Source organism: Bubalus kerabau, chromosome 1 (assembly GCF_029407905.1).
Source record: "Bubalus kerabau isolate K-KA32 ecotype Philippines breed swamp buffalo chromosome 1, PCC_UOA_SB_1v2, whole genome shotgun sequence".
NCBI lineage: Eukaryota > Metazoa > Chordata > Mammalia > Artiodactyla > Bovidae > Bubalus > Bubalus kerabau.
In genome coordinates, this window is record NC_073624.1 from 66,517,523 (window position 1) to 66,545,429 (window position 27,907).

General features: G+C 42.1%; 1 protein-coding gene across 4 annotated transcripts in view; it reads right to left on the minus strand.

Annotated features, from left to right (window-relative positions):
- The window catches only part of R3HDM2 (R3H domain containing 2), a 163,029-nt gene extending 144,560 nt beyond the window's left edge, over positions 1-18,469 (minus strand). For all 4 annotated transcript variants that reach the window (XM_055578409.1, XM_055578411.1, XM_055578397.1 and 1 more), the window contains exon 1: positions 18,279-18,469. The gene's annotated coding sequence lies outside the window, so the exon portion shown is untranslated. The remainder of the gene's footprint in view (positions 1-18,278) is intronic.
- Positions 18,470-27,907: the final 9,438 nt, after the last annotated feature.

A 27,907-nucleotide genomic window follows, 5' to 3' on the forward strand; every position in this document is an offset into this window, starting at 1 on the left:
GCACAATAAAGGACAGAAATAGTATGGACCTAACAGAAGCAGAAGATATTAAGAAGAGGTGGCAAGAATACACAGGAGAACTGTACAAAAAAGATCTTCATGACCCAGATAATCACAATGGTGTGATCACTCACCTAGAACCAGATCCTGGAATGTGAAGTCAAGTGGGCTTTAGGAAGCATCACTACAAACAAAGCTAGTGGAGGTGATGGAATTCCAGTTGAGCTATTTCAAATCCTAAAAGATGCTGCTGTGAAAGTGCTGCACTCAATATGCCAGCAAATTTGGAAAACTCAGCAGCGGCCACCAGACTGGAAAAGGTCTGTTTTCATTCCAATCCCAAAGAAAGGCAATGCCAAAGAATGCTCAAACTACCATACAATTACACTCATCTCACACGCTAGCAAAGTAATGCTCAAAATTCTCCAAGCCAGGTTTCAACAACATGTGAACCATGAACTTCAAGCTGGTTTTAGAAAAGGCAGAGGAACCAGAGATTAAATCATCAATATCCGGTGGATCATCGAAAAAGCAAGAGAATTCCAGAAAAACAATTATTTCTGCTTTACTGACTACGTCAAAGTCTTTGACTATGTGGATCACAACAAACTGTGGAAAATTCTTCAAGAGATGGGAATACCAGACCACCTGACATGCTTCTTGAGAAACCTGTGTACAGGTCAGGAAGCAACAGTTAGAACTGGACACGGAACAACAGACTGGTTCCAAATAGGGAAAGGAGTACGTCAAGGCTGTATATTGTCACCCTGCTTCTTTAACTTCTATGCAGAGTACATCATGAGAAACGCTGGGCTGGAAGAAGCACAAGCTGGAATCAAGATTGCCGGGAGAAATATCAATAATCTCAGATATGCAGATGACACCACCCTTATGGCAGAAAATGAAGAACTAAAGAGCCTCTTGATGAAAGTGAAAGAGAAGAGTGAAAAAGTTGGCTTAAAGCTCAACATTCAGAAAACTAAGATCATGGCATCCGGTCCCATCATTTCATGGCAAATAGATGGGGAAACAGTGGAAACAGTGGCAGACTTTATTTTCTTGTGCTCCAAAATCACTGCAGATGGTGACTGCAGCCATGAAATTAAGACACTTGATCCTTGGAAGAAAAGTCTGACCAATCTAAACAGCATATTAAAAAGCAGAGACACTACTTTGCCAACAAAGGTCCGTCTAGTCAAAGCTATGGTTTTTCCAGTAGTCATGTATGGATGTGAGAGTTGGACTATAAAGAAAGCTGAGCACCAAAGAATTGATGCTTTTGAACTGTGGTGTTGGAGAAGACTGTTGAGAGTCCCTTGGACTGCAAGGAGATCCAACCAGTCCATCCTAAAGGAGATCAGTCCTGAGTGTTCTTTGGAAGGAACACTGGATGTTGCTCTGTGGCATGTGGATATTAAACATTGGATGTTGAAGCTGAAACTCCAATACTTTGGCCACATGATGCCAACAGCTGACTCATTTGAAAAGACCCTGATGCTGGGAAAGAGTGAGGGCAGGAGGAGAAGGGGACGCCTGAGGATGAGATGGTTGGATGGCATCACCAACTCAATGGACATGAGCTTGGGTAAACTCTGAGAGTTGGTGATGGACAGGGAGACCCAGCATGCTGCAGTCCATGGGGTTGCAAAGAGTCAGACACGACTGAGCAACTGAACTGAAATGTAACACTCATGACCTTGTAGTGTATTTACTTTTTTGTAATCTATAAAAATAAAACATGAAATAGGGACAATAGGGAATGATGACAATCCTTGACAATAAGGACGATGTCGCATCTATCTTATTATCGTTAGTATATAATCTATCACAGGTACCTATTAAACAGCTGAGTAAATGAATGAGTTGTTCTTTTCATAACTCTTCTTGACGTATTACTTTGGAAGCAGTTCTGTAAACCTCACTTTAAAATCCCTCTTTCTATTGTAAAAATAGAGAAGAACCAGAAACTAAGAGAATACCTTCTACGAAAGAACTAACCTGGACAGAAAACATATGGGTGATGTTTATTCTAACAAAGACCAATATTAAACTGAGTTCCTCTGATTTCTAAGCTAATACTGTACCTTAGAAATGTACTAGGCTCATGGTACACCAAAGGAAATGCTGGGTTTGTAACATGAAACAGTAGCAAGTGAATGCCGGTAATTCTTAATTGAAAATCTATAACCAGGCTTCCCTGCTGGTCCGGTGGCTAAGAATCTGCCTTGCAATACAAGGAACATCAGTTCGATCCCTGGTCTGGTAAGATTCCACATGCCATAGAGCAACTAATGCCATGAGCCACAACGACTGAGCCTAAGCTCTAGAGCCCATGAGCCATAACTACTGAACCCACACGCTGCAACTACTGAAGTCCAAGTGACTAGAGCCTGTGCTCCACAATAAGAGAAGCCACTGCAATGAGAAGCCCACATACCACAACTAGAGAAAGCCCATGTGCAGAAATAAAGACCCAGCACAGCCGAAAATAATTTTTTTTTAAAGAAATAGACTTAGAAAAAGAAAATCGATAATCTTTTCAGAGGGCCTCAGGTGGCACTGTGTGTGCACATGTATGTGTATGGCTAAATCTGTGTATTCTACTTTGGGAAATGAACAAAGCACAAGTCTACAACAAAGGACAAGATAGAACAGAAAGAACAGAAGAGACTCATGGCCTAAAACACATTATGGATCTGAATAGATTCTATAGCTGAATCCAGTCAGTCTACTAAATTGAAAAGACAATTGCTATTTCCCAACCTCTAACAAACTAATAGGCAGAAAAACATTTATGAAAGCAATGTTAATTCCAAAGAGAAAAAGGAAGAAAAAGAAAAAAAAAAACAAAGCATGGAAATAAAGCACCATTTTATCTCTGCAAATATTAACTTCAATGCTGTTCTGTTATTTAATAGCACTAGAGAACGTCATTTAGAGACTAGTAATTTGATCATATTTAATATAGATTATCCTTCTATGAAGGCTTCCCTGATAGCTCAACTGGTAAAGAATCTGCCTGCAGTGCAGAAGATCCTGGTTCGATTCCTGGGTCAGGAAGATCTCCTGGAGAAGGGATAGACTACCCATTCCAGTATTCTTGGGCTTCCCTTGTGGCTCAGCTGGTAAAGAATCTGCCTGCAATGGAGGAGACACGGGTTCAATCCCTGGGTTGGGAAGATCCCCTGGAGAAGGGAAAGGCTACCCACTCCAGTATTCTGGCCTGGAGAATCCCATGGACTGCATAGTCCATGGGGTCATAGAGTCGGACACGAGTGAGAGACTTTCACTTTCTGATTGTGGCCACCAAAGAGATGTAAATACATCCCAGGTACATGGAAAGTATGCTCATTAGTATCTGTAGATACCTCTTTGTCTCTCTTCTGTATCACCTACTAACTATAGATGAAGTACAATATTGAAGCTAGCCTAAGAATTCATTAAGGGCAGCTTCAATCTCAAGTGTTTACATTTTAAATCAGTAGATGTATCAAGAAGTATTATCATACTTAACCTTAAGATACCTCCAAAAGTCAATTTTCCTGTATCCTAAAAGGCAACAGACCATCAACTCCATTTTACATATAAAGACACTGATTCAGCAGAGTTCATGACAGTAAACACAGAAAAGCCTCGAAGAACTTCAAATAAGGTTAAAAATTCAAGTCTCAAGCACTGGTTCTGATTTTACTCCCTCACAAAGCCTACACAGAAACTAAACAGGTTTGATTCCTTTCAGTCATCCTATCTTAACAGTCAATTACACTTAATTTTTCAGCCATCATATTCATTTAGAAGAATGAATCATTCATTCATTAAGAAGAAAGAAAAAATATTTTTGCATTACCATATAGAGAAAATACTCAAAGGGCAAACCCTCTTTGTCTTCCTGGTTTTTTTACAGTTAAAAATATTGCTAGGATATGTGTTATAGCAAATGCAGCACAATACTAATTATTGGCTCTTAGAGGTGAGTTCAGAGAAGGCAATGGCACCCTACTCCAGTACTCTTGCCTGGAAAATCCCATGGATGGAGGAGCCTGCTAGGCTGCAGTCCATGGGGTTGCTAGGAGTCGGACACGACTGAGCAACTTCAGTTTCACTTTTCACTGTCATGCATTGGAGAAGGAAATGGCAACCCACCCCACTGTTCTTGCCTGGAGAATCCCAGGGACAGTGCAGCCTGGTGGGCTGCCGTCTATGGGGTCGCACAGAGTCAGACACGACTGAAGCGACTTAGTAGTAGTTAGAGTTAGGGACATTAACTGTAAAATTCTTTCAACTCTTCAGTATGCTTGAAAATTTTATGATAAATGTTGGGAGAGAAAGCTAATTATAATGTAGAATGACATTCATAAAGAGATGTCTTATTTTACTCACTGGTCATATTGAGCCGGAGAGGGCAATGGCAACCCACTCCAGTACTCTTGCCTGGACGAACCCATGGACAGAGGTGTCTGGTGGGCTGCAGGCCATGAGGTTGCACAGAGTTGGACATGACTGAAGCGACTTAGGAGCAGCAGCAGCAATATATGACCAAATTTATCTGTGAAAAAAGCGTGTGTGTGTGTGTCATGAATCTGAAAGAGGATTCATTTGTTAGTAAAAATCCACTAATGCTGACTAGGTTTCACAGGACACAGTGATACATTAGACTGCTGCTGCTACTGCTGCTGCTGCTAAGTCGCTTCTGTCGTGTCCGACTCTGTGCGACCCCATAGACGGCAGCCCACCAGGCTCCCCCGTCCCTGGGATTCTCCAGGCAAGAATACTGGAATGGGTTGCCATTTCCTCCTCCAATGCATGAAAGTGAAAAGTGAAAGTGAAGTCACTCAGTCATGTCGGACTCTTAGCGACCCCATGGACTGCAACCCACCAGGCTCCTCCGTCCATGAGATTTTCCAGGCAAGAGTACTGGAGTGGGGTGCCATTGCCTTCTCCGATATATTAGACTAGTATGTGTTTATCCTGCCTATAGCCCGCTTTGTCTACATGCAATGAAGGAAACTCTTATCTAACGTGGAGTAGGGGAGTGTTTTAACAACAGTAACTCATCTAATGCTTAAATATTAGGTTGGTACAGTAGCAATTGTGGTTTTGCACCGTTGAACTTTGCCGTTTGATACTGGAATACAGACTTAAATAAATGTGGTTATGTTATGCATTTCTTGCTTTATGTTTTTTTGCTAATGACTTATTACTTGCCATTTATTTTATACTTATTTTAGACTAAGCATATGTTAGACAAAAAGCAAATTCGAGTGATTTCCTTATTCGAATTCAAAATGTTTTGGAAAGTAGCAGAGACAACTTGCAACATCAACAACGTGTTTGGCTCAGGAACTACTACTGAACACACAGTGCAGTGGTGGTTCAAGAAGTTTGCAAAGGAGAAGAGAGCTTTGAAGATGAGGAGCACTGTGCCTGCCACTGGAAGTTGACAATGACCAACTGAGAGCAATCATCAAAGCTAATCCTCTTATAACTACACGAGAAGTTGCCAAAGAACTCAATGTCAACCATTCAGCATTTGAAGCAAACTGGACAGGTAAAAAAGCTTGATAAATGAGTGCCTCAAAAGCTGACTGAAAATCAAAAAAGCGTCCTTTTGAAGTGTCATCTTCTCGTATTCTATGCAACAACGATGAACCATTTCTCGATCAAATTGTGACGGGCAACAAAAAGTGGATTATATACAATGATCAGTGACGACCAGCTCAGTGGGAGGACCGAGAAGCTGCAAAGCACTTCCCAAAGCCAAACTTGCACCAAAAAAAGGTCTCCGTCACTGTTTGGGGGTCTGCTGCCAGTCTGATTCACGACTGCTTTCTGAATCCAGCAAAAACCATTACATCTGAAAAACATGCTCCGCAAATCAATGAGATGCACTGAAAAGCGCTAATGCCACCACCGCACCATGCGCTTCCACTGTAAGGGCACGGGTTCAATCCAGCCTCTGGTTGGAGAACAAAAATCCCACATGGCACAGCCAAAAAACCAAAAACTGGCCAAATCACAATCTAGACAACAGACCTCTACAACATGTACCTCAAATTATCTAATTATTTTTCTTCTCTTCTCTTCTCCTTTACACCTAGTAGAGGAATAAGACAAAAATCACATGCTCTAGAGAGCTCTTTTGGCACTGGAGAGATGACGATTCTAGAAAATTTAACTTCAGTGTGAGCAGGAAACTCAGAATGGAATCTAAGAGGGAAATATGGTAAACTAAAGACAAAGAGGAATCCAGATTTGTGAAAACTGGTTCAAAAAAGGCAGACAAAATGAGAAGTCTGGGATGCCCTGAAGGGTTCCGGAACATTACATCTAAGCCAAGGAGGGCATCTGTTGTTTTGGAGTGCAGAGGTGTCCTGTTGAAACAATGGTGTACCCAAGGGTGGCAAGGTGTGAGAACAGGGAAGGTAAAAGAACAAGTAATTCATCTGTAGCTGAAGCCTAACCCTGAAAGCACAGGGAAAAGGAGCAAAATATAAGGTAGGTGAGATAAAACAAGCTGGATTTTAATGTGTGTGTATATGGACTTCCCTGGTAATCCAGTGGCTAAGACTCCACGATCCCAATTGTGTGTGTGTGTGTGTGTGTGTGTGTGTGTGTGTGTGTGTATGTGAGGGTACCTAACTGCATGATTACTTAATATCAAAGAGTAAGAATGACTAAAGTATGATATCCAGGTTTCCAGCTACACAACTAGGTAGTATAATTCAAAGAAAAAAGAATTCATGTATGCTTTGGTCATACTGAGTCTGAGATGCTGTGTGGCAGTCATATGGAGATGTTCAAGAGATCACTGAATAAATAAGCCTAGTGCTCAGGTAAATGGAGAAGGAAATGGCAACCTATTCCAGTGTTCTTGCCTGGAGAATCCTGTGGACGGAGGAGCCTGGTGGTCTGCTGTCCATGGGGTCGCATAGAATCAGACATGACTGAAGTGACTTTGCATGCATTCGTGTATTGGAGAAAGAAATGGCAACCCACTCCAGTGTTCTTGCCTGGAGAATCCCAGGGACGGGGGAGCCTGGTGGGCTGCCGTCTATGGGGTCGCACAGAGTCGGACATGACTGAAGCAACTTAGCAGCAGCAGCTCAGGTAAAAGATCAAAACTGGACACAGAGAATTACAAATTGCCAGCTTATAAAAGATGCCAAGTGAAGCTACCAGGGTAGATATGTGACAAACTATGTAGAACGATATTCTTCTAAATGTTATCCAAGACAACTGACCAGAGACATCACAAATACCTGGAATGTTTGTTAATACACAAATTCCTGGGCTCCATCCCAAGCCTATTAAGTCAAAATCCCTGGGCATAAGCCCAGGAACCCATGTTTCACCCATTCACTAATTCATTCATTCCATAAACGTGTGCTGAAAGACCATTCTAGGCACGAAGAATACAGCAACTATAAAATAAACAAGACCCCTGTACTTATAGGTTTGAGGTTTTGGCTATGGCCAGACTATAGACAAGAAAACAAACAAGATAACTAAGATAGTGGTAAGTGCTATGGAGCAAATAAAACAGAACTGTAATGAAAGAATAGTAAGAACAGGGAAATGAGGCACAAGGTAAGTCACAGCAGTTGGCAGTGGTGAGATCATGAAGGCTTCTGTAAGTCACATTCTTAAATTCTTCAAGAGATGCTATGCCATTAAGGTTTAAGAATCAGAGGTAAAGAGAGAGAATACAATAGTAACCTTAAGGAAAATACATATTTAAGGGATGAGCAGGGGACAAAGGGCCAGGAATGCAAGTGGAAAAGAAAGTAGTATCACTGAAACATTTTAAGAAAGAGAAGGGTCAAAAGTGACAAATGCTCCAGGATGAAAAGAAATCCATTAAACTAACAAGGTCCACCATATTCTTCCCACTGATGTTGATGGCTGCTGGGAGCAGCTCCACCAATAGTTGAGAAACACTAAGTAACCGTTCGCCTTCTACACAGTCACAGCACACTGCTTCCTGCTAGTTAGCAGCTGGTTACTGTCCTAGATCTTTTCCCTTTTCCCACAGAATCACAAAGGAGACAACATAATTTGTGAGCATAGGAAGAAAACTATATTTCAAATATATCACTTAGTAAGTATGAGCTGTCACTGCCTTGATTACTTCCCTCCTCGTTCTGTTAGAAAGCTTACAGAAGTCTGAGCCACTCTTCTCCAAAACATAAAGAACGCCCAAAGTGTTGCCCACGTGTCAAAACCATGCAAAGTCTTAAAAACTGATAGAAGTCCTTGCAACTGGCACATGCAACAAAAACACTGCCCTCACAAAAATATGAACTGCATCCTTGGAAAATCTATCTTTTAATATGAATGTTGCCCACTTTAAGGTGTGATGAGCTTTTAGGAAAAAGAAAATGCTTTGCAGATATGAAACATGGTTTTGATCATTATTAATAAAAACTGCAGCACAAATGTTGTTATCAACATGAAACACACAAAAAACATCACATAAGGTAGATAATGAATCAAGTGGCAAAGGAAACTACTTAATAATTAAGTTAAAAGTTTACCTCTATGCTGTACACTAGACGAGAATTATATAGAAAACTAGCAGTGGGAGCAAAATTACCTCCAAAATGGCCATCATCAAAAAAATCTAAAAATAATAAACACACACACACACAAATAAAATTAAAAAAAAGAAAGAAAGAAAGAAAAAAATCTACAAACAATAAATGCTGAAGATGGTGTGGAGAAAAGAAAACCTTCCTAAACTGTTGGTGGAAATGTAAATTGGTGCAGCCACAATGGAGAACAGTATGGAGGTTCCTCAAAAAGCTAAAAAGAGGGACTTTCCTGATGGTCCAGGTTAAGAATCTGCCTGCCAATGCAGGGGACACAGGTTTGATCCCTGGTCCAAAAAGGCCCTACGTGCCTCGGCAGAGTAGCGCGCCATAGCTACTGAGCCTTGGCGGTGCAGATACTGAAGCCCACATACCTAGAGCCTGTGCCCCACAACAAGAGAAGCCGCTGCAATGAGAAGACCATGCATCGCAACTAGAGAGCAGTTCCCATTCTCCCCAACTAGAGAAAGTCCGCACACAGCAACAAAGACCTAGCACAACAATAAATAAATATTAAAAAAAAAAACCCTAAAGACAGAAATAATACATGAACCAGCAATCCCACTACTATGCATATACCCTGAGAAAACCATAATAGCCATAATTCAAAAAGACACATGTACCCCAATGTTCATTGCGGCACTATTTATAATAGCCAGAGCACAGAAGCAACCTAAATATCCATTGACAGATGAATGGACAAAGATGTGGTACATATATACAATGAACTATTAGCCATAAAAAATAGTGAAACTAGGTCATTTGCAGTGATGTGGGTGGACCAAGAGTCTGTCATACGGAGTGAAGTAAGTTAGAAAAACAAGTATCGTATATTAATTCATATGTATGGAATCTAGAAAGATGAGCTTGTTTGCAAGGTAGGATTAAAGACACAGATGTAGAGAACAGACTATGGACACATGCAGAAGGAGCTGAAGGTTAAGACAAACTGCAGTGCAGGACTGACATATATACATTGTACATAATGTATATAATGTACGTATGTATATGTAATAATCTACATAATGTATAATGTATACACACACATTAATGTGTATAAAATAGCTAGTGGGAAGTTGCAGTATAACAAGCGAGCTCAGCTTGGTCCTCTGTGATGACCTACAGGGGTGGAAGGAAGGAGGGGGATGGGAGAGAAAGAGGTTCAAGAGGGAGGGGATATATGTATACAAATAGCTAATTCACTTTGTTGTACAGCAGAAACTGACATAACATTGTAAAGCAATTATATTCCCCACACACACAGAAAAAGATACATACATCCCAACATTCACTGCAGCACTACTTATAATAGCCAGGACATGGAAGCAGCCTAAATGTCCATTAACAGAGGAATGGATAAAGAAGATGTGAAATATATATACAGTGGAATATTATTCAGTCATGAAAAGGAACGAAACAGTGCATTTGCAGCAACATAGATAGACTTAAGAGATCATCATGCTGAGTGGAGTTAAGTCAAACAGAAAAACAAATACCGTATATTAATGCTTTTATGTGGAATCTAGAAAAATGGTACAGATGAACTCATTTGCAAAGAAGAAATACAGATGTAGAGAAAAAACTTATGGATATCAAAGGGGAAGGGGGTGGATGGGATGAATTGGGAGATTGGGATTGACATATATATATACTACTACATATAAAACAGAAAACTAATCAGAACCTACTGTATAGCACAGGGAACTATATTCAGAGCTCTGTGGTGACCTAAATAGGAAGGAAATCTAAAAAGGGTGGGATATACGTATAAATATGTGTGTGTGTGTGTGTGTGTGTGCGTGTGTGTGTGTAACTGATTAACTTCACTATACAGGAGAAACACAACATTGCAAAACAAATATACTCCAATAAAAATTAACTTAAAAATATTACCTCCAGGGCTTCCCTGGTGGCTCAGTGTTAGAATCCACCTGCCAAGGGGAGACATGGTTTGATCCCTGGTACAGGAAGATCCCACATGCTGCAGAGCAACTAAGCCCAGGAATCACAACTACTGAAGTCCGCACGCCCTAGAGACTGAGAAGTCATTGAAATGAGAAGCTTGCGCACCACAACAAAGAGTAGACCCCACTGGCTGTAACTAGAGAAAAGCCCACACAGCAACGAAGACCCAGCACAGCCAAAAACAGATAAATAAATATTATCAAAAAACATTACCTCCAAAAGATCAAGTGAGAACTTGACTGGTCTGCAAGTCAGTTTTTTCCTTCTTTTCCCACTGCCTCACAGATGCACAATCAAAAATACCAATTAGAAATAAACTAAGTTATTTTATTAAAGTTTTTGCACAGCAAAGGAAATCATAAACAAAATGGCAACCCTCAGAATGGAACAAAGTATTTGCAAATGCAGCAACAGACAAGGGATTAAGCTCCAAATATATATAAGCAGCTCATGAAGCCCGATTAAAAAAAAAATCAATCAAAAAATGGGTGGAAGATCTAAATAGATATTTCTCCAAATAAGACATACAGAGGGCCAGTAAGCATATGAAAATATCCTCAATATCCTCAACATTTGCCTTACTACAGAAAGGCAATCAAAACTACAATGATGTATCACCTCACACTGGTCAAAAGGCCATCATCAAAAAACCTACAAATAATAAACGCTAGAGAGGGTATGGAGAAAAGAAAACCCTCCCACACTGTTGGCAGGAATGCAAAATGGTACAGCCACTATGGCGAACAGTATTGTTTGTTGTTTAGTCACTAAGTCATGCCCAACTCTGCAACTCCATGGGCTGTAGCGTGCCAGGTTCCTCTGTCCATGGGTTTAGTCCGTTGCCATTTCCTTCTCCAGAGCATCTTCCCCACCCAGGGATCAAACCTGCATCTCCTGCACTGGCGGGCCAATTCTTTACCACTGAGTCCTGGAGGCGGATTCTTCTCCAGGGAAGCCCCAGGGAACAGTATGGAGGTTCCTTAGAAAAGTAAAAACAGAACTACCACATGACCCAGCAGTCCCACTCCTAGGTATAAACCTGGAGAACACCATAATTCAAAAAGATACCTGCATCCCAATGTTCAGTGCAGCACTATTTACAACAGCCAGGACATGGAAGCAACCTAAATGTCCATAAACAGAGGAATAAAGAAGACATGATACATATACATATACATATACATATACATATATGAGTGAGTGAGTGAAGTCACTCGGTCGTGTCCGACTCTGCAACCCCATGGACTGCAGCCTAACCAGGTTCCTCCATCCATGGGATTTTCCAGGCAAGAATACTAGAGTGGGTTGCCATTTGCTTCTCCAGGAGATCTTCCGGACCCAGGGATTGAACCCAGGTCTCCTGCATTGTAGGCAGACGCTTTACCGTCTGAGCCACCAGGGAAGATCCATTATGTAGTGGAATATTATTCAGCCTTAAAAAGGAACGAAATAGTAGCATTTGCAGCAACAAGGACGGGCCTGGAGATCATCATACTGAATGAACTAAGTCAGATAGAGAAAGACAAATATTATATGATATTGCTTATATGTAGAATTTTTTTAAACGATACAAATGAACTTATTTACAAAACAAAGTCATGAACATAGAAAACAAACTTATATTACCAAAGGGGTAGGGGGTGAGGAGTAATTGGGAAACTGGGATTGACATATTCACATTACTACATATAAAACAAATAACTAATAAGAATCTGGGCCTCCCAGGTGGCTCATTAGTAAAAGAATCCACCTGCTAATGCAGGAGACACAGGTTAGATCCCTGGGTGGTAAAGATGCCCTGGAGAAGGAAATATCAACCTACTCCAGTATTCTTGCCTGGGAAATTCCAAGGACAAAAGAGCCTGGCAGGCTACAGTCCATGGGTCACCAAAGAGTTGGACATGACTTAGCAACTACACAACAACACAACAGTAGCACAAGGAATCAATATTCTGAAATTTGGGTTTCAGAGTATTTCAGGGGTGGGATGAACTGGGAGATTGGGATCGGCATATATACACTATTGATACTATGTAAAAAATAGACAACTAATGAGAAACTACTATATAGCACAGGGAACTCTACTCAATGCTCTGTGGTGACCTAAATGGGAAGGAAATCCAAACAAGAGGGGCTATATGTGTATGTATAGCTGATTCAGGCTTCCCAGGTGGCACTAGTGGTAAATAGTGGTAACTAGCAGCAGCAGCAGCAGCAGCAGCAGGAGATGCAAGAAACACAGTTTCGATCCCTGGGTTGGGAAGAACCCCTGGAGGAGGACATGGCAATCCACTCCATAATTCTTACCTGGAGAATCCCATGGACAGAGAAACCTGACAGGCTGTAACAGTCCATAGAGTCGCAAAAAGTCTGACACGACTGAAGTGACTTGGCACACATGCATACATAGCTGATTCACTTTGCTATACAGCCAAAACTAACACAACATTGTAAAGCAACTATCCTCTAATAAAAATTAATTAAAGGCATCCCTGGTGGCTCAGTGATAAAAAATCTACCTATCAATGCAGGAGATACGGGTTCGATCCCTGATCAGGGATGATCCCACATGCCTGCCACAGAGGAACTAAGCCCATGTGCCACAATTATTGAGCCTATCCTCCAGAGCACAGACTCAAAAACAAAATCTATTGAGCCATGTGCCACAACTACTGAAGCCCACCCACCCTAGAGCCCCTGCTCCGCAACGAGAAGCCACCGCAATGAGAAGTGTGAGTACCACAACTAGAGAGTAGCCCCCATTTGCTGCAACCAGAGAAAAGCCTGCACAGCAATGAAGATCCAGCACAGCCAAAAATAAATAAGTAATTTTTAATTAATTAATAACTCTGTAATGAGCTATATGGGGAAAATTCTAAAAAAGTGGATATATGTATAACTGGTTCACTCTGCTGTATAGCAGAAACACAACAATGTAAATCAACTATACTCCAATAAAAATTAATTAAAAAAAGAAAAAAGAAATTGAACTGTTTCTTTTTTAACTTATAGAGCTTTATTTTTTTATTTTTTTGGCCACGCCATGAGGCTTGCGGGATCTTAGTTCCTCCACTAGGGACTGAATGCAGGCCCTCAGCAGCGAAAGCAAGGAGTCCTAACCGCTGGACTGATTATTTTAAACCCTGCTGATTACCTCATTTATCTTTACACTTCTAGCTAGCTCTACAGGATAAGGACTCAAGCTGAGATATTTTGGGACCTCAAAGTAATTGTATGGGTATAAAACTACAGTTTTTACTTGCGTGCAAAAGAGTCTTAGTCTTCAATGAAAAACAAACACAAGCTGCAGAACACCACTAACACCTTTAGTGCATTGGTCTAGGTCAGGGAAGAGACTGTACAAGAACACTTAACAACTGGCTTCATTTTGTTCCCCCAAGAAAATACCCAGAAAGGTCTAAAAATTATCTCCTAGCAGTTAAAGAGACTGAAAAGATTTTTTTTTTCCCCTTGTGGTATACAAATTAAGGAGGAATAGAATAAAATGTTTTTTTTAAATTACCAGAAGTGTTTTGACTACTGGAGACATGACTGCCTGAGCTTTGGGGTGTTTTTGTTGGTTTTCTTTTTTACCTTTTCTCCTTATCCTCTCTCATCTCCAGCCTGGGGTTCCCAATTTAATTAGTTCTTTTTTAAAACATTCCAGGAAACTTACTGTCAAAACTAGAAAGCTGACAGGACTTCTGTGATGATCCAGTGGTTAAGAATCTGCCTAGCAATGCAGGGGATATAAGTTTTGATCTCTGATCAGGGGCACAAAGATCCCAGATGCTGGAGCAACTAAGCCTGCTCACCGCAACTGGAGTCTGGGCGCCACACTGAAAAATCCCGCATGATGCATCTAAGACCCGATGAGGCCAAATTAACGAATTAATTAATTTAAACAAACAAAAACTAGAAAGCAGAAACGGTTTTCCCAATATAGAATCAAACAACTGGATTGAACAACTCACAAGAGATCTTGCAGAAAAGCAAAAAGTGCCTGGATTTACAAAACATCCCAGAACCTTTCCTTTCATACAGCCCAAGTAAAAATAATGGAAGCACTGCAGATTAATGTAATTAGGGCTTTCAACACCCATTTTTTTAAGAGTTGGAGAAAACAGACACATGCTAAGGAAATCTAAGGGAACTCAAAAAGGAATTAAAACAGATCTAGGTTAAGAAATCTTTCCTATCTAGATCTGTTTTCAGAAATAAACTCAAATTTAAGAACGAACAGACAGAATAACTTTATCAGAGAGATGGAACAACTGCTACTTTACCAAACTGGCAACCACAGTTAAGAACAAAAGGTAACCAGAAAAGACAATGAAGTGGAATGTTTTCTACAGAGGGTGAGAGGATACAGCAGGAGGAAAATACTAAAGCCACTGTGTATGAAGACGGTCTCTAAAATTAGACCCACCAACTGTATTCATGCACACATATTCAAGCCATGAGTCCAGTTATTTTTCCTACTTGTAAGTTGGCAGCACCTTTCACAGAGGGACATTTAGAGTCCTTTATCCCATCTCACTAGTAGACACAGGGGAAAAAATAAAAACAACACCCGTCTGCACACACACAGAATTTCACAAAATTCTCTCCTCTGTACTTCCTGGAGCCATGTAATGAAAACGCAGCACTTTTATCCCTTCCTCAAAACTTGCTTTCTCCTAAAAGCTTTCCTCGAGTTCATGAAGAGACCTGGCACAGGAACAAGCAATGCCTCATTCAGAAACCGTTACCTATACTGAAACATCAGTACTCAGTACAGTATTTATCTCTTAAGAGGTGAGAATGTAAGATGTTTGAGTATCTCTAGATACTGAGACAGACTTCCTAGAAACTTTGTGAAAGGACTTTAAAAGGAGCAAATGTGGTAGAAGCCCTTATCAATGTGCCAAAATTTTACCAAAAAGTATTCACAAAACGAGAATATACCTCTCTACGTTAATAACAACAGTATCAGACCCAATCCAATATACACATGATCCCCAATTCTCCCATACTCCCACCCCCAACTCAAACCATTCTCTCATAGGATTGGAAGCTTTCAATGTCCTGATAAAAATTTAAACAAAAATAGCTTTGCAACCAGCATTCTTACAAAGTGTTAAAAGCACTATCTCACCCCTTTCACCTTCCTAAGCTGAAAAACAGTAGCCAGGGCTGCCCCAGAGAGAAATCTCATCCAGGCCACTTTAGCCAGAGGTCAATGAAGATAACAAATACACCAATCAAGAAATAAGAAAGGAAAAAATAAACGACAGAAAATCCACAGAACTCAGGGGGCCTGCTCCTTTATCCTCAGACTTAATTTAGTTGCTAAAAATGACCCCAAAAATGGGTTTGTGGAAAGGATCACACACTCCCCACAATCAAAACACGCCACCATTGTTAGAGAAGGGTTTTCTTACAAGTTTTCAAGCTCAACTGTCTCCACATTAATAGGAGGGGGAAAAAAAACCTAACCCATACAGCCCAGACTATAAATATTAACATCTTCAGTCTACTGAAAAATTCAAAGTGGAACCAGCCTACTTAGTTCTGAGGCCAAAGAGGTAAGGATGGTGATATTTGTCTCTTCGAGGATGTGAACCAACCTCCAGGAAGAGCCTGAAACAGTAAAAATTCTGACCACATGAGATCTGAGATAATCTTCCTCTAAGACACCACGCTCCATTCTCTCTGCTTTCAAAGTGCTTTCACTCAAAGACCTGAAAACACAAGACTTCTGTCAAAACAGAAACGCGGCAAGAACTGACAGAAAAAAAAATCTCAAGTTCTTCCAATAAATAGCTTATAAAAGCCTAGTGGAAATTCATGTCTCTCATTTATGACAATGAGAGAGTTTAAGAATAAAACTTCATTACGTAGTTAGTCAATAAATTTGTTGAGCACCTGCTGCATGTCAAGGGCTATGCTAAGAGCCGAGGATACAGCAACTGATAAAGATTATCTAAACCTCATGAAGCTTATTTTCTAAAGGGTGAGACTAAACATATATAGTACGTTATCTGCTGATGAGTAAGGAGGAAATTAAAGCAAAGTGGGATAGAAAGTTATGTAACTGTATGTGGAGGAAGGGCTTTGCAATTTCAATAGTCTAGGAAATGTCACTGTTAGTGACTTTTGAGTGAAGACCTAAAGGAGGTGAGGATACAGGGTTATGCAGCTTTATAGAAAAAGGTGATCCAGGAAGGCTCACCTGCACAGCTGCTGAGGCAGATGTGCCTAAAGTGCTCAAGCAACAGTGAGGAGACCAGTGTGTTTGCTGCTGGGCAGAAGAAGGGGGCAGCAGGTAAGGCTGCTACAGATCTTGGACTTAAAAGATGACTGTAAGGTCTCTGGGTTTTATTCTGATATAGGAAGGAAGCCACCTCTTCAGCCTCCTTTCGATTAAAAAAAATTAGGCATCCTATTCTTACATGCGCAAATTTTTAAAATTTTGTTTTAAAACTGAAGATCTACAGTGTAAATCATATAGTGGACACTAAACTGGAATTTAAACACTTAAAAATAACACTGTAAAATATTATTAACTGTTAGTGAAAATTAGTAATACAACTTTTGCTGAGCGTTCATCAGACCCTCAAGAAAGGTTCTCCGTTCTCTCAGCCCTGTGGGGAAATGCGAAGAGAAGGAAAAATACAACTAAAAGTGAACTGAATTGACTACCACTTTCTACCACTATTTAAGCCATTTTAGTCTTAATGCCCCAGACTCCCTCAGGGCGGGGAGATAAGAGGAATAAAACGAGGCAGGGGACAGGGGGGAAGCATTAAGAAGAAAGAGGAGCACAAGCAACTGATTCAAATGTCAATCTGACTACCCAAAAATACAATTTAAAAAAACAGGCTAGGTATTTGTGCAAGTTCTTAGGTGGAACCTGTCACCTCCCTCCACCAGTCACCATGCTGCCTACCAACAACACAGGGCTCAAGCTTCTCAATGTTAATTAAGTCTATTTGGAAAAAACACATAAAAGGATATCCATCCAACTGAGAGCTGAATTTAAATTTTTCCACACCGGTCTCTGGTGTAATGAACCTCTGGGACTGTTATTCGGTCATTTTTCATCATTATCTAAGAACAATTCATTTTGAATGAATAAATACTCTGTGGAGCTACTAGGCTAATTGTCACAAATACTGCAATTTGGGGCTCCAGAGGTAATCAAAACCAAGAAGAGTTTTCAAAGCCTCAAGAGTTAGCTGCAAACGAAGCGTAGGCCCAACTTTTAAGCTCCAGAAACATCTCCTTGTATGTTCCAACTCAAATCTCTGTCCGTCTAATACACTCGGGCACCACCAAGATCTGAAACACTCCAACACCTTTCCCTCCCATTTTTCCAAGGCTCGAAGAAAAACGGAGATCCAAGAAACACATGAGACTAGTCACCCTGGAGCACAAGGGCACAAGTTTTTAGGTCCCACCGCACAGGCCACAGGTGGCCCCAGTCCCCCCACCCCCCGCCCCGCGCCCCTCGCTTCTCGCCTGCGCTCCCGGTACACACCCGGGGCGTCTCTGGCCTCCGAGCCGTCCTTCACCGGAGGCTCGGGTCGACCCACCGCCCGCGGGTCCGGGCAACGCCAGCGCGGGGAACCCAGACCAGGGGGCCTCCGCCCACCCACTCACCCACCCACCCGCGCGGCCGCCACGCCCCCTCCCCACGGGCCGCCCGCGTCGCCCGCCCCCTCGGCCCGGAGGTGGCCTCACCTCACGCGGGCCGTAGCGGGGAGGGCGCCAGCGTCTCCGCCCGCCGCCCGGGCCCACGGCCGCTCGGCTGCGGCTCGGCCCCGACGGCCGGCGGCGGCGGCGCGCTTCTGGGGGCGGGCTCTTCTCAGCGGGGGTTTCCCCAGGGCCCAGGGCGGGGGAGCAAGGGGGACTGGGGCGGGGGAGGGGAAAGGGGCTTGGGAAGGAAGGGGGAGAGGGGGAGAAAAGGGGGAAACCAAACCCGGAAAGGGAGAAAAGGGGGGAGGGGGAAAATCAGAAGGGGAAGAAAGGCCCAGAGTCCGCCCCCCGCTGCGGCCTGCGCCCTACGTCACCACGTCCGGCGTAGTCGTCACCGCGTCCTGCGCCCGGCGCTTCTGTGCTTCCTGTGTGCCAGTCTCCACGCCTGCAGACCCCCCCCGCGTGTTCTCCCACCTACCCCGTGCGCTCACTACGCTCTCAACTCTGTAGCTTCCGCTGCGTTACCTCTGTCTTCAGCCGCCAATCCAGATCCACTGCGCCCCTTAGTTCACGTGAAACAGATCAAGCCGGTCAGAGTCACCCTTGCTTTAAACATGATACTAATAACTGAAATTTAAGTTTACAGAGTACTTTCAAAATAGCCTTTCACCTAGGATTGTAACTCCTGCTCCCAAAACAGCATATATGAAGTAGATACTTGTAGTATAAATGAATAAAGATCATGTAGTAGGTAAATGCCCAGTTTTTCTTTGATGTAAAAGTTTAACTCGACATAAAGTAGGTTTCAAATGGGTATATCTTTCCTTTGCTCCTTTGCCTTTCACTTCTCTGCCTTCACTTCTCACCAGGGCTTCCCTGGTGGCTCAGATGGTAAAGCATATGCCCGCAATGCGGGAGATTCGATTCCTGAGTTGGGAAGATCCCCTGGAGAAGGAAATGGCAGTCCACTCCAGCACTCTTGTCTGGAAAATCCCATGGACGGAAGAGCCTGATAGGCCACAATGCATGAGGTCGCGAAGAGTCGGACACAACTGAGGGACTTCACTTCACATCTCTTCTTTTCATAGCTGTTTGTAAGGCCTCAGACAACCATTCCAAAGAATAGCAAGGAGAGATAAGAAAGCCTTCCTCAGAAATCAGTGCAAAGAAATAGAGGAAAACAATGGAATGGGAAAGTCTAGAGATTTCTTCAAGAAAATTAGAGATACCAAGGGAACATTTTATGCAAAGATGGACACAATAAAGGACAGAAATGGTATGGCTCTAACAGAAGCAGAAGATATTAAGAAGAGGTGGCAAGAATACACAGAAGAACTGTACAAAAAAGATCTTCACGACCCAGATAATCACAATGGTGTGATCACTGACCTAGAGCCAGACATCCTGGAATGCGAAGTCAAGTGGGCCTTAGAAAGCATCACTAGTGAACAAAGCTAGTGGAGGTGATGGAATTCAACTTCAGCTATTTCAAATCCTAAAAAATGATGCTGCTGTGAAAGTGCTGCATTCAATATGCCAGCAAATTTGGAAAACTCAGCAGTGGCCACAGGACTGGGAAAGGTCGGTTTTCATTCCAGTCCCAAAGAAAGGCAATGACAAAAAAGCTCAAACTACCACACAGTTGCACTCATCTCACATGCTAGTCAGATCAGATCAGATCAGATCAGTCGCTCAGTCGTGTCCGACTCTTTGCGACCCCATGAATCACAGCACACCAGGCCTCCCTGTCCATCACAAACTCCCGGAGTTCACTCAGACTCACATCCATCGAGTCAGTGATGCCATCCAGCCATCTCATTCTCTGTCGTCCCCTTCTTCTCCCGCCCCCAATCCCTCCCAGCATCAGAGTCTTTTCCAGTGAGTCAACTCTTCGCATGAGGTGGCCAAAGTACTGGAGTTTCAGCTTTAGCATCATTCCTTCCAAAGAAATCCCAGGGCTGATCTCCTTCAGAATGGACTGGTTGGATCTCCTTGCAGTCCAAGGGACTCTCAAGAGTCTTCTCCAACACCACAGTTCAAAAGCATCAATTCTTTGGCGCTCAGCCTTCTTCACAGTCCAACTCTCACATCCATACATGACCACTGGAAAAACCATAGCCTTGACTAGACGAACCTTTGTTGGCAAAGTAATGTCTCTGCTTTTGAATATGCTGTCTAGGTTGGTCATAACTTTCCTTCCAAGGAGTAAGCGTCTTTTAATTTCATGGCTGCAGTCACCATCTGTAGTGATTTTGGAGGCCAGAAAAATAAAGTCTGACACTATTTCCACTGTTTCCCCATCTATTTCCCATGAAGTGGTGGGACCGGATGCCATGATCTTCGTTTTCTGAATGTTGAGCTTTAAGCCAACTTTTTCACTCTCCACTTTCACTTTCATCGAGAGGCTTTTGAGTTCCTCTTCACTTTCTGCCATAAGGGTGTTGTCATCTGCATATCTGAGGTTATTGATATTTCTCCCGGCAATCTTGATTCCAGTTTGTGTTTCTCCCAGTCCAGCGTTTCTCATGATGTACTCTGCATATAAGTTAAATAAACAGGGCCTTGACGAACTCCTTTTCCTATTTGAAACCTGTTGTTTCATGGAACCAGTCTGTTGTTCCATGTCCAGTTCAAAATTCTCCAAGCCAGTCTTCAACAGTACGTGAACCATGAACTTCCAGATGTTCAAGCTGGATTTAGAAAAGGCAGAGGAACCAGAGATCAAATTGCCAACATCCATTGGATCATTGAAAAAGCAAGAGAGTTCCAGAAAAACATCTACTTCTGTTTTATTGACTATGCCAAAGCCTTTGACTATGTGGACCACAACAAACTCTGGAAAATTCTTCAAGAGATGGGAATACCAGACCACCTGACCTGCCTCTTGAGAAATCTGTATGCAGGTCAGGAAGCAACAGTTAGAACTGGACATGGAACAACAGACTGGTTCCAAATAGGAAAAGAAGTACCTCAAGGCTGTGTATTGTCACCCTGTTTATTTAACTTATATGCAGAGTACATCAAGTGAAATGCCAGGCTGGATAGCTGGAAACAAGATTGCCAGAAGAAATATCAATCACCTCAGATATGCAGATGACACCATCCTTATGGCAGAAAGTGAAGAACTAAAGAGCCTCTTGAAGAAAATGAAAGAGGAGAGTGAAAAAACTGGCTTAAAGCTCAACATTCAGAAAACTAAGATTATGGCATCTGGTCCCATCACTTCCTAGCAAATAGATGGGGAAACAGTGGAAACAGTGGCAGACTTTATTTTGGGGGGCTTCAAAATCACTGCAGATGATGACTGCAGCCATGAAATTAAAAGATGTCTGCTCCTTGGAAGAAAAGCTATGACCAACCTAGACAGCATATTAAAAAGCAGAGACATTACTTTGCCAACAAAGGTCTAGTCAAAGCTATGGTTTTTCCAGTAGTTATGTATGGATGTGAGAGTTGGACTATAAAGAAAGCTGAGCACCAAAGAATTGATGCTTTTGAACTGTGGTGTTGGAGAAGACTCTTGAGAGTCCCCTGGACTGCAAGGAGATCCAACCAGTCCATCCTAAAGGAAATCAGTCCTGAATATTCATTGGAAGGACTGATGCTGAAACTCCAATATTTTGGCCACCTGAAGGGAAGAACTGACTCATCGGAAAAGACCCTGATGCTGGGAAAAATTGAAGGCAGGAGAAGGGGATGACAGAGGATGAGATGGTTGGATGGCATCAGCAACTCAATGGACATGAGTTTGAGTAAACTCCAGGAGTTGGTGATGGACAGGGAGACCTGGCGTGCTGCAGTCCATAGGGTCACAGAGTCAGACGTGACTAAACGACTGAACTGAACTGAACTAAAAGTAGGTTTAAGTCCATCCTTTTTAAAATCACTGCTTCACACCACCATCCTTTAACACACAATTCTTTTTTAAAAGATCATCGTAAATTTGCAACTTCCCCCACACTGTCCATCCTAGGCAGAATCAATTTAGTTACTGATTACATGTATTTGCATCATTTCTTTACTAACTCCCTCAAAGCATTGTAGTCGTACATGGATAGAATTCAGTCATTAAATATTTATTATGTAGTGGTGCTAGTGGTAAAGAACCCACCTGTCAATGCAGATGTAAGAGACAAACACCTAATATTTGTATTAATATTATATATATATATATATATATACACACACACAAACATATATGGGGCTTCTTAGGTGACTCAGTGGTAAAGAATCCATCTGCCAATGCAGGAGATGCAGGTTAGATCCCTGGGTCAGGAAGATCCCCTAGAGGAGGGCATGGCAACCCATTTGTCTGTTCTTGCCTGGGAAATCCCATGGACAGAAGATCCTGGAGGGCTACAGTCCATAGGGTTGCAAAGGGTCAGACATGACTTAGTGACTAAAGAACAACAACAAACATGTGCTATAATAGGTGTTCAATGTGCTGTGGAAACACAAGAAGGAGCGTTTAGTTCTTAGATGTAAGAGATCAAATGAGCTACAGAGATGCTAAAGGTGAAATTTCAGCTAACCTTGAAGAATATAAGTTGGAGTTCATCAGAGAGGCAATGGATAACCAACGAGGTTGTAAAGATAAGAAATTCTCCTTTCCTTCAAAAATCAGCAATTTGCAGGTTTTCAAGTTGGAGGCAGGAAGCAGTGATGGCCAGGAGGAAATAATAACTAGTATTTGTATTAATGTTATGTATGTATGTGTATAGGACTTCCCTGGTGGTTCAGTGGTAAAGAATCTGTCTGTCAATGCAGGAGACATACACAGGAGGTGCAGGTTCTATCCCTGGTTCAGGAAGATCCCCTGGAGAAGGGAATGGCAATCCACTCCAGAAATTTTGCCTGAGAAATCCCACAGTCAGAGGAGCCTGGCAGGCTACAATCCATGGACAGAGAGAATTGGACACAACTTAGGGACTAAGGCAACTAAACAACAACAATATATGTACATGGAGTATAGGATATGTAGCATTCTACATCTGTTATTTCAATTTAATCCTCAAAACAGTAGGTATTGCCCTTGTACTCATTTTATAAGAGAAGGAACCCTGGGCTTCCCTGGTGGTGTAATGGATAAGAATCTGCCTGCCAGTGTAGGAGATACCAGTTCAATCCCTGGTCCGGGAAAATTCCACATGCCATGGAGCAACTAAGCCCATGTATCACAGCTACTGAGCCTGTGCTCCACAGCAAGAGAAGCCACTGCAGTGAGAATCCCGTGCACTGCAACGAAGAGTAGCTCCTGCTCCCCACAACTAGAGAAAGCCTTCCCAAAAGCAATGAAAACCTAGCATAACCAAAAATAAATAAATAAAGAGAAAAATAACTCTAGTTAAAAAAAAAAAAAAAAGATAAGGAACCCTGGGGCAACAAAGTCCCAGATTTTGAACTAAGACATTTTATCTTCATCAGTTCAGTTCAGTTCAGTTGCTCAGTCATGTCCAACTCTTTGCGACCCCATGAATCGCAGCACACCAGGCCTCCCTGTCCATCACAAACTCCTGGAGTTCACTCAGACTCACCTCCATTGAGTCAGTGATGCCATCCAGCCATCTCATCCTCTGTCGTCCCCTTCTCCTCCTGCCCCCAGTCCCTCCCAGCATCAGAGTCTTTTCCAGTGAGTCAACTCTTTGCATGAGGTGGCCAAAGTACTGGAGTTTCAGCTTTAGCATCATTCCCTCCTAAGAAATCCCAGGGCTGATCTCCTTCAGAATGGACTGGTTGGATCTCCTTGCAGTCCAAGGGACTCTCAAGAATCTTCTCCAACACCACAGTTCAAAAGCATCAATTCTTTGGCGCTCAGCCTTCTTCACAGTCCAACTCTCACATCCATACATGACCACAGGAAAAACCATAGCCTTGACTAGACGGACCTTTGTTGGCAAAGTAATGTCTCTGCTTTTGAATATGCTATCTAGGTTGGTCATAACTTTCCTTCCAAGGAGTAAGTGTCTTTGAATTTCATGGCTGCAGTCACCATCTGCACTGTTAGAAATGCAATTGGACACGATGGGGGAGAGAGGAAGGTAAGGTGAACTGGGAAAATAGCATTGACATATATACACTACCATATATAAAACAGTGGGAAGCTGCTGTATAGCACAGGGAGCTCAGGTCAGTGCTCTGTAATGCCCTAGAGTAGTGGGATGGGTTGGGAGAGACTCAAGAAGGAGGGGATGTATGTATACATATAGCTGATTCACTTTATTGTACAGCAGAAACTAACACAATATTGTAAAGCAATTATCCTTTAATAATAAAATAAAATTAAAAAACAAGAAATGTAACTGAAAAGGGCAGGTTTCAAAGGATCTGTGTGTCATAATGCAGAGTGAATCAGTAGGGTCTTTTAGGGACAAATACAGTAATTGAAGAACAGCTAAGGCAGAAACATAAAGCATCCACTCCTAAGAGAAACCCTGCTCTGTTTCTCCTGCTTTTGCTAACCTCTTATTTCCCAACTATTTGTCAGTGAGAAGAGAAGCAGTTGAAATCATCTTAGAGTCTGAGGGGGTCTGGGAAGTACATAATGTAATTAAGACATGAAACAAATAGCAATGTAACTATTTCTCCCAACCTCCAGGTAAAGTTATATCCAAGAATGAAATTAGGAAAATTAAAATGTTAGATATAAGATCAATTCCTGTAGATTAGAAGATTACTAGAAAATGACTACTAAATAGGTACAGGGTTTCTTTGGGGAATGATGAAATGATTCTCAAATTAAATAATGGTGATTTTTGCAGAACTCTGTGAATGTACTAAAAACTGCTGAATTATATACTTTAAAGGGTGAATTTTACGTTATGTGAATTTTTTGTTAAAATGTAATAAAACCCTTATTTTATAAATAAATAAGCCTATGCTGCTACTGCTAAGTCGATTCGGTCGTGTCCGACTCTATGCAACCCCATAGATGGGATTCTCCAGGCAAGAACACTGGAGTGGGTTGCCATTTCCTTCTCCAATGCATGAAAGTGAAAAGTGAAGTCGCTCAGTCGTGTCTGACTCTTCACGACCCCATGGATTGCAGCCTACCAGGCTCCTCCGTCCATGGGATTTTCCAGGCAGGAGTACTGGAGTGGGTTGCCATTGGCTTCTCTCCATAATGCTGCTGCTGCTGCTGCTAAGTCACTTCAGTCGTATCTGACTGTGCGACCCCATAAATGGCAGCCCACCAGGCCCCCCTGTCCCTGGGATTCTCCAGGCAAGAACACTGGAGTGGGTTGCCATTTCCTTCTCCAATGCATGAAAGTGAAAAGTGAAAGTGAAGTCGCTCAGTCGTGTCCGACTCTTAGCGACCCCATGGACTGCAGCCTACCAGGCTCCTCCGTCCATGGGATTTTCCGGGCAAGAGTAATAAGCCTATACTAGAAATTTTATAATAAATCTACTTCTATCACAGGTATGAAAAAAGAAGAGGGACTTCCCCAGCAGTCCAGTGGTTCAGACTGTGTGCTTCAATGCAGTGGGTGAAGGTTCCATTCCTGATCGGGAAACTAAATTCCCATACACTTTATGGCAAAAAAAAAAGAAAGAAAGAAGAAGAAAAGATGAGCCCCTGTTGAGAAGCTAATAAACTGTGACACAAAAATTCAATCAAGTGTGATTTCTGATAACCAGCCTGTACACTAGCATTTATTCATCCAGTAAGTGTTTTTACCACCTGTATTATAGGTCCTGTGTGCAGTGCTAAAAATATAATGTCAGCAGAGATGACTTGTTAAGTGACTGCTCCACAGATGGTGACTGGGGGCATGGCATCTAAGAAAGCAGAGTCCAGGAGGGCAAATATTGGCAGAATTTCTTCAGCACATCTAGAGATGAAGGTACTCTGGCCCACAAAAAAAAATCTATGTAGCAGACTTCCCGGGTGGTCTAGTAGTTAAGAATCTGCCTGTCAATGCAGATGACACAGTTTTGATCTCTGGTCCGGGAAGATTCCACGTGCTATGGAGCAACTAAGATCATATGCCACAACTTCTAAGCCTGTGCTCTAGAGCCCATGTACTGCAACAAGAGAAGCCCACACACCACTAGAGAAAGCCCCCACGCAGCAATGCAGCACAGCCATAAATAAATAAAATTTTAAAAAAACTTTACCCTATGCAAAGTTAAAATGTCATATTAAAAAAAAGTATGTAGCAAGAATAATAATAAACTTTAATTAAGAGACTTCCCTGGTGGTCCAGTGGCTAAGACTTTGTGCTTCCATTGCAGGAGCATGGGTTTGATCCCTGGTAGGGCAACTATGATCCCACATGACACAAAAGGTGACCAAAAAAATGAAACAAAAACACCCTGGTGCTGTCAAATAAATAAAATAAATATTAACAACAACAACAACAAAAAAAACTTTATGAAGATGGAGATGCAACCCACTCCAGTATTTTTGCCTGGGAAATCCCATGGACAGAGGAGCCTGGCAGGCTACATTACGTGAGATCACAAAGAGTCAGAAATGGCTTAGTGACTAAACAACAACTATACAGATTTTGGATTTCTGTCTTTCAGACCTGTGCAAGAATAAATTTCTTTAAGCCAAGAAATTTAAGCCAAAAAAATTAAAAAAACTTTAATTAAGCCCTTATTCTGTGCCAGCCAGTGTAAGTACTTTATAAAATTATTTAAAGTTCAAAACTCTCAGAAAATCATTAAAGATCTGTAATTCCATATTCAAAATCAATAGGACCAGACATGTTTCAGAGTTCAGGAAATTTCAGGTTTCCGAAAGATAAAATGCAGAATTCCCTGGCAGTCCAGTGATTAGGACTCTGCACTTGCACTACCGGAGAAGGAGATGACAGAGGATGAGATGGCTGGATGGCATCACCAACTTGATGGACGTGGGTTTGGGTGAACCCCGGGAGTTGGTGATGGACAGGGAGGCCTGGCGTGCTGCAATTCATGGGGTCGCAGAGTCGGACACGACTGAGCGACTGGACTGAACTGAACTGAACTGAACTTGCGCTACCAAGGACACAAGTTCAATCCCTAGTCCAGGACCTAAGATCCCACAGGCCATGGGGTACATGGCCAAAAAATAAAAATAGAAAAGGAAGATGGGACATATATATAACCCATAATCAAATAATATTTCTGGAGTAAAAATGTATAAATAGTCTCCAGTATGAGTTTTTAAAAGACCACGAGTAAGCACACTTCTCTTCAGGTCAGGTTTAGCTACCATATGAACTACCTCCAAGGTAGTATGGATTACAAGGCTTTTTGGATTTTGGAATCATGAATAATCGTTTTCCCATTTCTCTGATGAAGAAATTGAAGTAAGAGAGGTCAAGTTGCTTGCCCACAGTCATACAGCTTATAAAAGGAAGAGACAGAATTTTAACCCAGGCCATCTGGCTTTAAAACCTATATTCCTAATTCCACCCGCCCACCCCTACCAGGTAAATCCCGGCTGTGGATGCAGAGACTTGTCCTTGGAGACCTGCTCCTCAGGACCTTTGGGGTAGAACACCAGGGATTCTGAGCAATCTCAGAATGTATTTTTCTTAAAGAGGAGAAACCTCCAAGTCCGAGGAAATCTAGATCTCAAGCTCCTTCTGCATTTCAGACCTCCCTCTGAGGACCCAGAAGACCTGGCTAGAACAGTTTCCTTCCCCTTCTTTAACCTTCCGACTGGATGTGATTTTGAGCCCCAC